The following is a 12220-nucleotide window of genomic DNA, read 5'->3' on the forward strand; positions in this document are numbered from 1 at the left end:
TATAGTTTTCTGCCAACGAATATAAGAAAAAGTTAAAGCTGTCTTTATAGAATTTATAATTTTCACTCTGTATTTAAGTTAATAAGATAGAAAATTTGAAAATTATGACCGGTTCTCAAAAAGTTAAGACTTACATCATGAAAATAGGATCTTAATTTCAGAACTAGCAATAGCATACAAGAAGTAATTTCTGACTAGTATTTATTCAATGACATGCCTAAAATGTAGCTAAAACGTAACTAATTGGCTCCCTTGATATGTACTTGAGCAAATCTAAAAGGCCAAAAAAATAAGCTTGAATGTTCATCTATTGCAGGGGTAGGCAACCTATAGCACGCGTGCCAAAGGCAGCATGCAAGCTGATTTTCAGTGGCACTCACACTGCCCGGGTCCTGGCCACCGGTCCGGGGGGCTCTGCATTTTAATTTAATTTTAATGAAGCTTCTTAAACGTTTTAAAAACCTTATTTACTTTACATACAACAATAGTTTAGTTATATATTACAGACTTATAGAAAGAGTCCTTCTAAAAATGTTAAAATGTATTACTGGCACGCGCAACCTTAAATTAGAGTGAATAAATGAAGACTCGGCACACCACGTCTGAAAGGTTGCCGACCCCTGATCTATTGTAACATTTTGGAGTTGATTATTGCTTAAAGACTGCCAAATCAGCATGAAGAGAAGATGATGGTTTTTCAACCTATTCTTTTGTCTTCCACAGCTACTGTGACACAAAACATGTTTTCACAATCAAATCACAGAAAGTCTGGATAAACTGAGTTTGATTACCTATTAGAAAGGAGACTTGCATTGTCTGTTCATGATGGACACATTGAACTGTCTTTTATCTATGGACCATTTAAGGGGTGATTTAGGGAATAAACAACCAAGTTTGCAATTATTCCTAACAGAGTTACAAAATTTTTGCCAGATATTTAAAGAATGTTTAGTTCACAAGTTGATGTCTCTGAGTGGCTTCTTGTGTAATAGATGGTTTTAGAAATAACTGCAGGTTTTCTAGTCATGTTAGAAATAGAAAACAGGACAGACTGGTACTTATCACGGTAGGGCTGAGTAAAATGTTCTGTGCAAAAGCAATTTATACATAATGATAAATATTATAATAAAGCATTTATAGAGTGCTGTACCTTTGCATAGCACTGTACTAACATATAAGGCATGTTCCCTGCCCCAAAGAGTCTAAAGCCTAAACAAAATGAGACCAATCACAGGTTTGCAATCCAGAGGAGGAAAGGGTGTGGGGATTATTGATTAGGGTTATAAAGGAAGAACGATTGTGTGGAGAGGTGTGTTTGAAGAAGGAATGTGGAGGAGATGGGAAAGTGGGATGAGGCTGGCCTAGGAGGGCAAATATGCATTCCAGCATGATAGAAGGCATGAACAAGAGTAGGAGAAGGAGCAGTAAAAAGAAAGGACTGGGAAGAAGAGGAGAAAGATAAAAGCAGAGATGAGGCGACGAGTTATGTAAAAGTTTACATGTACAAAATGTGTACATATTCTCTCCACACACAAATCATTATTTATTATGTATTAGTTATACAGCCCCATAGGTGTGCATAGAGGGAGGAGGGATAGCTCAGTGGTTTGAGCATTGGCCTGCTAAACCCAGGGTTGTGAGTTTAATCTTTGAGGGGGCCGTTTAGGGATCTGGGGCAAAATAATCTGTAGGATGGTACTTGGTCCTGCTGTGAAGGCAGGGGACTGGACTTGATGACCTTTCAAGGTCCCTTCCAGTTCTACATTTCTATGATTCTATTACCCTTAACAAATATAAAATAACCATGTCCAATGATCTTACAGTTTAATTAATAGTCCTGCAGCCATGTAAGCACATGCTTAACTCTATTACCATGACTAGTTCCACTGAAATCCATGGGGCTATTTACAATACAAAAATTAAGTATATGTGTAAGGATATATCTACACTGCTATAAAACACCCAAGGCTGGCCTATGTTAGGTGATTCAGACTCCAGCAGCAAGGCTATAAAACTGCAGTGTAGACTTCCAAGGTTGGGCTGGAGCAGAGTCCCAAAGCCCAAACCTGAATGTCCACATCACATTTTATAGCCCCACAGTTCAAGTCCCGCGAGCTCGAGTCACCTCACATGGGCCAGCCTCGGGTGTTTTATTGCTGTGTTGACATTTCCTAAGTGGTTACAGGAGTGGGGCCACAACAGGCCTATATACAAAGTTCTCTTTTAACTGATAGGTAATTTGCTGCTAATGATAGTGGTATTTCCCACCAGTAAAACCACATCTGCCAATGAAAAAGTAAAAGAAAATGTGTAACTCAATAAGTAAAGATGTCATCACATGAGAGGTTGGGTGTATGATAAAATAAGCAAAGTGAGGGAGCAGCCCTTGGGAGACCATTTTTTGTCTGTGTTCACTCAGGGTTGCAATTGATTTTTATCATGTTACTGTTTAATGCTTTGTGGTTTTTTTCTTTTGTTTCATTTTCTTTGTTTTGTAATCAAATCATGGCTCAGGAGTGGCAATGGGTAGCATCCAAATGTAGAGCTGAGGTGGAATGCTAGTTGAAAGAAGTAAGATTTAAGAAGGGATTTCAAAAACTGTAGGAATATATAAAGTAACACTGGATGGGTGTTTACATAGGCTTTCACGCCCATGTGCACATATGGATGTGGGTATCTCTGTAGGTCCACAGACATGCACACGTGTGTATATAATAGCTGAAACAGGGAGTGACTGCTATGGTTAAGTTGCCTATGCGTTTCCATTGTAAAGAAGAACATTCATAAGTTCTCTTAACTTTGTAAAGCTTTCATTTTTGCAGTTGATAGTGTCCAGGTTTGATCTTTGCACAAAGATGAATTTTGCTGTTGCAAGTCTGCCAGTCTTACCTCTGCCCCAGTGTAAGTGCTCATTACAATACAGTCTTCAATTGCACGAGCACACACTCTCATTTCCTCAGGACCCTTGCCTCATTTAATGTGCAGAGAGTGGGGAAGACAAAGGGATAAATAGGTAGAGACAGGGGTCCTACAGACTGGTTCCTCATTTTGGGCACAAAACTTTTTGCAGTTACAACACTAAATCTGGAGTAAACCCAGTAAAGTCAAAGTGCTTACTCTTAATTTACGCCGGTGAAACTGAGCACCTTTGGTCCCTCAGTGCTAGGATGGATGATGCGTAGTGAATGTGACAGGGGATTGTACTCACTCAGTCCACCAGTGGGACAATAGTCAATAAGATGAGGCTCCACTAAATGGAGGATAAAAATAAATATTGCACAGCTGCCTTATTCACTGAGCATTATACAGCATGTGTACAGAGGATGAAAGTCACCCCGTGCAGAGGGCATGCACTACTCTATTCCCACTTTAGTCCTCAAAACAGAACTTAAGCCTTTGTCCCCCCAGCCAAATCTACATTGTGCAAAGCTGGGAGCAATCTTGTCCTTGCTAGCAGTCTTTATACCATAATATACACAAACAAAACCAGGCCTATTTCTTTCACCTTATTCCCAGCTCATATCCTGTATGTGAAATCATTGCTCCTTTATACACTTCATCCTTGACCTGTGCTTTATTTCCCCAAGTGTCCCAAGATAAATCTAGATGTTGTTAATACTGGGGCAGCTCAATCATGTGACTTATGGGAGCTAGCCATTTTGGAGTCTTGCTCATGCTTTCGGTCACTGGCTGAGAATGGAAGTAGATTGTTTCTGTTACTGAAAGCCCCCATTAGTGACTGTTGTGAATGCTTTAGACAATCACTCCTCAAAATCAGCTTATTAAAAACATGAAGGTCCCCTTACATACATTTTCTAGAAATCTTGATCACTGTATAGACAATAACTCTGTCTCTGTAGCAAGTGAGGAAGAAGAGAACATTTGAGAGTTTTAATCAGAAATATAGACTGCAAATGTCATAACACAGAGGGATTTTCTTGTGCCTCTAATATTGCTGTCAAACAGCTAGCACAATGATGGAACCTGCCTTTGCTATTTACTAGTTAGGGGTGGATTTATAGAAGTGCCGCTGGACTGCCTATGTCAGGGGAGGAGATAAGAGGAGAGGCAGTGTTGGAAAAAGGTGGAGCCAGAGAGCCAGCTGGGGACTGAGCTCCACCTGAGCTGTTCTCAAGATTTGTTTTCAAGATTAAAGGTTTGCAGGTGCTCATGGAGAACAGCAACACTTTCATTTACACAGCAGGTAAGGGAGGACAATCAGCATGTGCCATCCTTGCTGCCCTTAGATCCATCAGTTGACTAGTTGGCTCCAGTCTGGCTTAATTAGTAGCAACCAAGCTGCTTACCTGGGTAATGGAAATGAGCATTCAGTGATTCTGGTGCTATGTATGGTTGCAATAATTTCTGCAGTTTCAGGGTTTGGCTAAATATTACAGGTCAATACCCAGGACTTTGAGGGGTCAAACAAAATAACCAACACTGTCACATGTTACTTCCCTTCATTAATTGTTTTGACTATGTTGTTCCCATCACCAATGACAAAGAAGGCAACTTTGCTCTTTCACTACCCATTCTCTCATCACATAACTAGGTCTCTTGCAAACTATCCAATATGCTTAGCAGCGTGTGTGAAATCTTTTGTCTAAGATGGCCACATTAAGAAATGTTGATGCATATGTTCTTGTGGTAGCAGCCCAGAATAGAAGAGGGATCAAGGGGGCAACAACAAAACATGGAGGGCCATTATTTTAATAACAAAATCAGTTTTATACTTGAACATAAATTTGCATTTAGGGGCCAATATTGGATTAATAATTAGCCCATGTCTACTTTCACGGATAATACCAACATTCTGTGTTGGTATGCTGTGATGCCAACATTTCTTTCTGCTATTACTGTAGTCCATACATAGGCAACAGGCATATAAGACCTCTCTACTACCTCATCCCCATCCTAGCCCATGAATGTGACTGCATCAACTGTGAGTGTGCTCATCATTCCTCCCCCAACATTGGTGCCATGGCGAGAATTCCTTCTTACGCCAGAAAGTTGACCCAAGTAAGAATCAAACCCATAGGGAATTCCTATTGTTAGCCTCACTGAGCTTGTTTGGACTCCTGCCTATGCCTAGAATTTTCTGGCAGATAAAGAGGATGGGGTGGTAGAGAGTGGGTGCAGGTGCATGGGTTGCCCCTTCTAGAAGCAACAAGGCTGCTCTCTTGGGTGAACACAGTGCATGAGGAAGGTATCATCAGAGCAGCAGTTAGTGCATCAATCACATCACCATGCATGAAAAATAGTTACTGTCTTACAAGTATTACAAGTTTAGGACTAAGTTTGGATTAAGATCGGCAGGTTAAGTTTGAGCCAGCTGCTGTTCTTCTAGGAGCTGATCTCTTGTAGGCACTGTGACCGCCTTAGTAGTGGCAGCTGGTGGTATCTGTGGAAAATAAGAAATGCAAAGGGAATTATTTTATTTATTTATTATTTGTTTTAACATAGTACCTAGGATCACTAGTCATAATTCAGGACCTCACTGTGCTAGGTGCTGCACAAACACACAACAAAAAGTTGGTCCCTGCTCCAAGGACCTTACAATCTAAGTATAAGACAACAGATGGACACAGACAGATGGGGACGGGCGAGGGGGAGTACAAGTAAACAGTGTGATAGTTGTGTTAGAATGATAGGTTGTATTCTTAGCACACCAGCAATCTATCCCTTGCCCAGTTTTTGGTAGGCATCATGACAAAGGAAAGTTTTGAGGAGGGATTTGAAGATGGATGTTTATGTGGAGTACCTCCCAAGTGTATGGGGCAGGTTAGGAAAAAGCACAAAGGTGTTTGAAAATTTTACAAGTGGGCAGTTGGCAATCATGGGCCAATAAGAGAAGAGCACAGACAACTCTATAGCGAATAAGAGATGATGGGGTAGGGTGGGGATTGGACTATGAAGAAATGTGAAAGTGGATGCCTTCAGTATACTATTGGCAATGCATACTGTGGTGTCTCACTGTCTTTCTAAGTGGTTTCATGTAGATGTTGAAGAGAAAAAAACGGAGGTATTATGGCTCTCTGTGGGGCTGTGCAAGTAGTATTAAAATCCTAAGTCATCTTCACTCTGGGTTCTGCTGGAAAGGGACAATCCATTGTAATATTGCATAAGTTAGTCCAGCTGAGGTCATGCTGGTGGATGAGGAACACCTGAAGACACCTCTATAAAAAGCTTGCAAAGAAGGTCTAGTCATATGAGAATAGCAATATCGTCTGCATCCATAGCTATGTAAAGGCATCTTTTTGTGCTATCAGAATGCTCTTTTTCCTGTAACAATATCTTGAAACCCAAGTGCAAGTCACCTGGGAAATCCAGGATGTTGGCAGAGGTTTCAGGCTCCAAAAACATGTAAGTCTTTGCTTTCTCTATGTTCTTGCTTCTGAATGGAAAGTTGGATAGGAGATGGTAGTTTGAGAGGTCTTCTGGGCTCCAGTGCTATCTTTTTGAAAATGGCATGGACAATTGCATTTTTAGGGGAAATAACAATTGATTATTATTATTTCTAAAATGGCTTGTATATCTTAGCCTGAGTGGGATTGTATAATATGGTTAGGAGTGGGAGAAATTGCATATAGCTTTGGTTTAAAATAAAAAAAAGAGCTTGACAAAAGCTACTGTGAGTTGGCTATGCTTCAGTTCATTCCCACCCACTACAGTGTCAACTTCAGCTGAGTAACAGGACTTCTCAGTCTTGCTTCTCTTCCAAGTTCAGATAGTTTTGTGACTGGCAGAGGCCTACCAGGGAGATATTTAACAACTCACTGTAAAATCCAAATAGAATATGTTGGCGTTAAAGCTAAGTCAACACAGTATAGTATCTCCAACTGAAAAATACTTTAATTATCAGTGTACTTTGCTCACCTAGATATGAATGTGTGTAATGTGATAAGGAGCTAAATGCCTGATGTATGTCTTATAATCAAGCAGAAATCCTCATGCTGCTTAATAATAAGACATGCAAAACATTACAGAAGAGAACTTTTTAATCTGTAATATGCAAAGGTCCTTATCTGGTATTGATAACTTGAAATCCAAAATACAGACTGTCTAATAAATAATAATTATAATAATGGCTCCTAGGACATGTCATAGATCATTTGTCTGCAGTTAACTGCTTAATGAATGATCTGACTGAGGTGAGTTATTTACCTGAAGGTGACCTACAAAGCTTTTTCCAGATTGTTCACTTTTACAGCATAAGAGATTCCTGACCCATAAAGATACATGTTTTTGTCAAAATTCCTTTCACTTTTTTTAAGATTAGTGACGCTGACTCTTCTCTAGCACACCCATCAACCCTCCACTTCACAGAAAAACCAGAGTGAGCCTTAGTTATATTGGTGCTATCTGCATGCCAAACAGATGGACATATTCCCCTCTTTAACACACTCTTTATTCATTTCTTTCCTTATTTGGGTTAAAGCTGCTACACCTTTCATGATTGAAATTTGGTTCAGTTGCTTGCCTCCCAGCCCAGAGAGGGTGGGAGATGAAATCTCCCAGACCAAGATTAACTGACATTGTAACTAAGTGATTAATATGTCTATGAAGTTTGTGATGTTACTATTTCACAGTGAACAAAGTTAGACACACTGCTGAGGCCAAAGAGCGGGATCCAAAAGAAAAACTGCATGGAGGAATTAAAAAGAAAACAAAAAAAAGGGGGGGGTATTTATAGTAACTCCCATATTTAGGTGACCTAACATTTTTACTTATAAAGGATTCTTGTGCCTTTTTTTTTTTTTTTTTTTTTTTTTTAAGCAGCTGTTACTCCTCCATTGCTGCAGGACTTTGAAATTTGGCAATGGAAAGCCCTCTGGTAATAGAAATGCCTTTTCTTTGTCACAATAAAATTCTGTTCAATTTTTGCAGAGAGAGAAACTTTAAAGAATCATTATTTCCCTTCTCTTTCTTGTGTCCTTCAAGAACGTTTTTGCAGCCTGTCAAAATAATAACTAAAGGTGATGCTTATTAAGAGCTGGGCTCAGGCTGTCACAAGTGGAGCAGCACCCAAAATACTGGAAAAGCAGTAATGTGAGGGGGAAGAGCTGGTCTGGGCTCACCCTGACCACCTCCCAGACTCAGCATAAGGGTGCAGCTGTGCATTTACTCCTGGCTGCAGCAACCACATGGGGCAGGAGCTCTCAAGCTCCCATGGGGAGGGAAGAGAGAGAGCCTGGTTGGGCTTCTCTGACCAACTACTCTTCTGAGAACCAGCTCTTTCCCTCAGTACACTCCTCCTCCCACAGATAAAGCCTTATGCTGCTGCCAGCTAATGTAGTTACTCCTGTAGATCAATTAGTAAAACCTTGTGCTGTGGTGCTGAAGGTTGGTTCAGCAATCAAACCCTCCTGATTTATGACTGAGGAGTTGCTACCGTAGCACACTATAGCGGTTCTTTTCATCTTTTTCCTTGAAAAACAAACAAAAACCGAAACTGGAAATTACATTATAAAAATGACATTAAAAGAATGTTATTTAGGTTACAAAGTCAAGCAGTCAACCTTCATTTGTCTCCCTTGAGTGTATGCATTATGATGCCAACTTTAATGACATGAGCCCACATTATTTTTTTCCATTGACGCTACCTCCTTCTCTGCACAGGCTGGATGTACAAGAGGGTGGAAATAAGATTGCACAAGAACCATAATTCTAGAATATCTTAATGTGGGGAGGAATGTTAGAAAATTGTGAAAAAGCTGTGCAGGTCAGTTTTAAAACTACAACTTACTGACAAACCTCAGGTAAGATGGTGATCAAAACAACACAGATTATTTCAGATAGGGGTCTGAGAAAGCATTAGTACTTATCAAATTAATTAGGTGATATTTGTCAAGTAGTTTGAAGATGGAAAAACACAAATAAGTGCCAAGTATTATTTTTGCTAATACATATTTTGTTACTATCATCACAAGATACTTAAACAGACATGTAACTTTACTCACATGAATATCCCCATGAAACTTCATTATTTCAGTGGTTGCAGGATCTAGGTCTAAGTGGTGATCATTTATTTAATCATAATCAGCTAATTCTTAGCACTATAAAAGACAATGGGCCAAATTCAGAGGTGATGTAAATCATAGTGAACATGGATCTAAAGTGGGCCTGATTCTGATTTCATTAACCCTACCATAAATCAGGGGTAATTCCACTTAAATCAATGGAGCTAACACATTGCAGAACTGGTCTGAGAATAGAATCAGATGGTTGCCCATCAGTTTAGCAGTTGTGTGTGAAATATTTGTAGTAGAAATGGGAATCAGCATTCTGTGTAGTCTCTTCCCCTCCCCCCCACCCTCCCTATTTCTTCATGTTTTAATGCTTCAACAAGTTTAGTGCCTGATCCAAAGAACTTTAAAGTGTTTCCATTGACTTCACAGAGTTTTGGATTAGGCCTTCTTATCGCTCACTATCAGCATAGTGGAGTCAACATATGTGATAGTGAATGTTGAATGGTAAAACAAAAAATCTTACAATTGCCCATAAGGAACTCTTACACACAGGCACTGTGCAGTTTGGACAAAACTGTAGAAAAAAATATAGTTTTCCAGTTTTATCAACTCTAGCTGATAAAGAGGACCTCTCATGATTTCCATGCACTCCCATCCTGTTGCACAGATGGAAGCACACCAAATGGTCTTGCTGCTCTCACAACGCCCTGAAATAATGTTTTCTTCATACTGCTACCTGCTACATGGTATTCAAATGACCACGACAAAATGTCACACTCTTATTGTCACACTTATTGTCACACTCTTAACCATTATTATCAGACTGTCCATCACGAGAAGAGAGAATGAAGACATGACCTTTAGGAATATCACCCACATCAGGAAACCATTATGTCAGCTGAGTGAAGGTGAGCAGGGAGATGTATGAAACTCTGACAATAAAAAAATAACTTTTTTTTTTGTATGGGTGAGCAGGTATGGGAGATTACGTGGGATGCTGTTAAACAATCCACCTATGAAACAATCTTCAAATACTGCTTTTTTCGTATCACAAGCTGGAATGATCTGTTTTGGTATTATTAATGCATCCTTTCACCAAAATATCCATGCTCCAATCTGTGTTACTTTTGAGATGAGCAACAAAATTGCCCCAGTTTAAGACAGATTTTGGGAGATTTGTTTATGCAATATATTATTTCTTCATACAAAGCCATTTCTTTTATTAATATATACCAATCTTTGTATAATGCTATTAACGTTATAGTAGTTTCTCCTACATATTGGTCAAAGTTCAAGTGCTATTGCTCTCTCACATGACATCTCAATTAAAGTTTTATTGCTTCCTACATCTGGTTATAAGTAATAGAAACCGGATATGACAATGTACTTGTTTTTTCCCCCAAGTGTAGGCATTTTACATACCTTGTGATAAATAATAATTGATGATGCAGCTGGTCATCATTATATTTCATTATGTTCCTGAGGCAAGAGGTGGCCTTTCAAGTTCAGAATAGTTTTGTTCTTGTGTGCAACACATCTGAGAAGACATCAAGAGTTCATTCTGAGAGTTGATATTGTATATTAAGGTTGTAAACCAAAAGCCATCAGACAATTCAAAAAAGCTGCTTGGATTTTGAGAAAATTTGCATGAATACCATTTGTTTTACTTCTGAAAACTCTGTTAAACTTTTTGTTGTTGTTTTTTTTATTAGACTTCTATTATATTCTGCCTTATATTGATTTACCATACATTTATAGCTCAGTTCTATGGTATACACTGTGCACTTTGTGTCTTTCAAAGACACTTGCTCACTAGGAGAGATTTTCTTTTTAAATTATGTTCCATTTTAGCAATGATAAAATATCATAATTTTCCATATCTGTAACTCCAACCATTTTACTCCTACATCTCTGGATTTTTTTGGTTTGTTACAAAGGTGAATTAGCCTATCTTTCTAATTAATCATTGCTATGATTAGGCTTACCATCTTCACATAAATACGATTGCTTGATCAAACTGATGTATAAAGACGTGGTAAATGCAAACTGAGAGTTCTAGGGGACTGTTTGGCTTTTAGGATGCCATTTAGCAATTCCCTATTTCAAACAGCCAAAGGGTAGGGTGAGAATCATAAAATGTTTGGAATTTAGAAACATGTCTGAGCCAGGATACTATACAGGAAGAAGACTGGTGCAAGGTAGTTAGGAATGATCCAACCAACAGGTAATGCAGGAGTTTTAAAATGATTCAAAGTTGTTGGATTTTTTTTTCTCAGTGCGGGCACTAATCAGAACAGAACAAACTTACCTTTTCACCTTTAAAACTAAGTTAACAGTTTTTCTCAATGCAACTGAAATAGGATCTGAAAGTTGACAGTCCTGGCAGGTTCTGAAATGAGGTGAGATGATTAAAGCTGCTATGCAATTGCCAGCCTATATCAATTACTGTACAGTGCTCACACAACAATCAGTGTCCTTGGCCTCACAATTCTGAATCCTAAATGAGTGCTTCATAATCCCACATTCTAAGCTTGTCTGCAGTGCTGTTTGAGACTGCACAAGGCATTGCCACTGATCCAACTGCTATTGGCATGGCATGGAGGATTAATACCTATTCAATGAGACAGCGTATATCCCCAAATTCCTGATCCTGGCTGGTTGGGAGACAAACCACCATCCCCATTCATCTATAATCCATTGGTATAGGGAGGGCTGATCTCACACATGCTGTGCAGAACAAGCCTTTGATTTTACTTCCATTCACCACCCAAATAGATCCCTGTAAAGTTGCTAGATCTGTCAATATGTCAGTTTGGCCACTGTGATAAATATCTCAACTCAATTTAATCATATTTCACCTGGATAGTCAATGTTCCTTAACCAGGTCTTTGCCACCAAGATGTACAGTCTTTGTAACCAATACTGAGTTATGTGTCTGTGTGATTTAGCATAGAATGGACAATCCTCCTTAACAGCCAACATCAAAAACTATGGATTGCGGCAGCAGCCTCCTTAATTGTATCCTCTGTATAAAAACAATATAATAGAAAGAATTTGTTGCCGCAAGTAGTGTCTTTTTGCTTGAGTCCATTTATATCCTAAATCTTTGTAAATATGAACAGTAGATGCAATACTCATAGATAATGGAAAAGAGCTAATCTGATTTCATGCTATGAAGCCCATGCTATGAAACCCAGGTTAGCTAGATTCTGCCAATGGCAAGTCAAACTGGAAATCATGGTACCTGCCTG

The 12220-nt window shown here is 39.1% G+C and overlaps 1 long non-coding RNA gene across 1 annotated transcript in view; it reads right to left on the reverse strand.

The window, feature by feature from the left end:
- Positions 1-240: 240 nt before the first annotated feature.
- LOC112058963 (uncharacterized) overlaps positions 241-12220 on the reverse strand; it is a 30937-nt gene continuing 18957 nt past the window's right edge. The window contains exons 2-3 of the long non-coding RNA XR_006174128.2: positions 10392-10506; positions 241-5401 (exon numbers count right to left, since the gene is read on the reverse strand). This is a non-coding gene — a long non-coding RNA (uncharacterized LOC112058963). The remainder of the gene's footprint in view (positions 5402-10391; positions 10507-12220) is intronic.

Source organism: Chrysemys picta, chromosome 3 (genome assembly GCF_011386835.1).
Source record: "Chrysemys picta bellii isolate R12L10 chromosome 3, ASM1138683v2, whole genome shotgun sequence".
In the NCBI taxonomy this organism is placed as follows: Eukaryota; Metazoa; Chordata; order Testudines; family Emydidae; genus Chrysemys; species Chrysemys picta.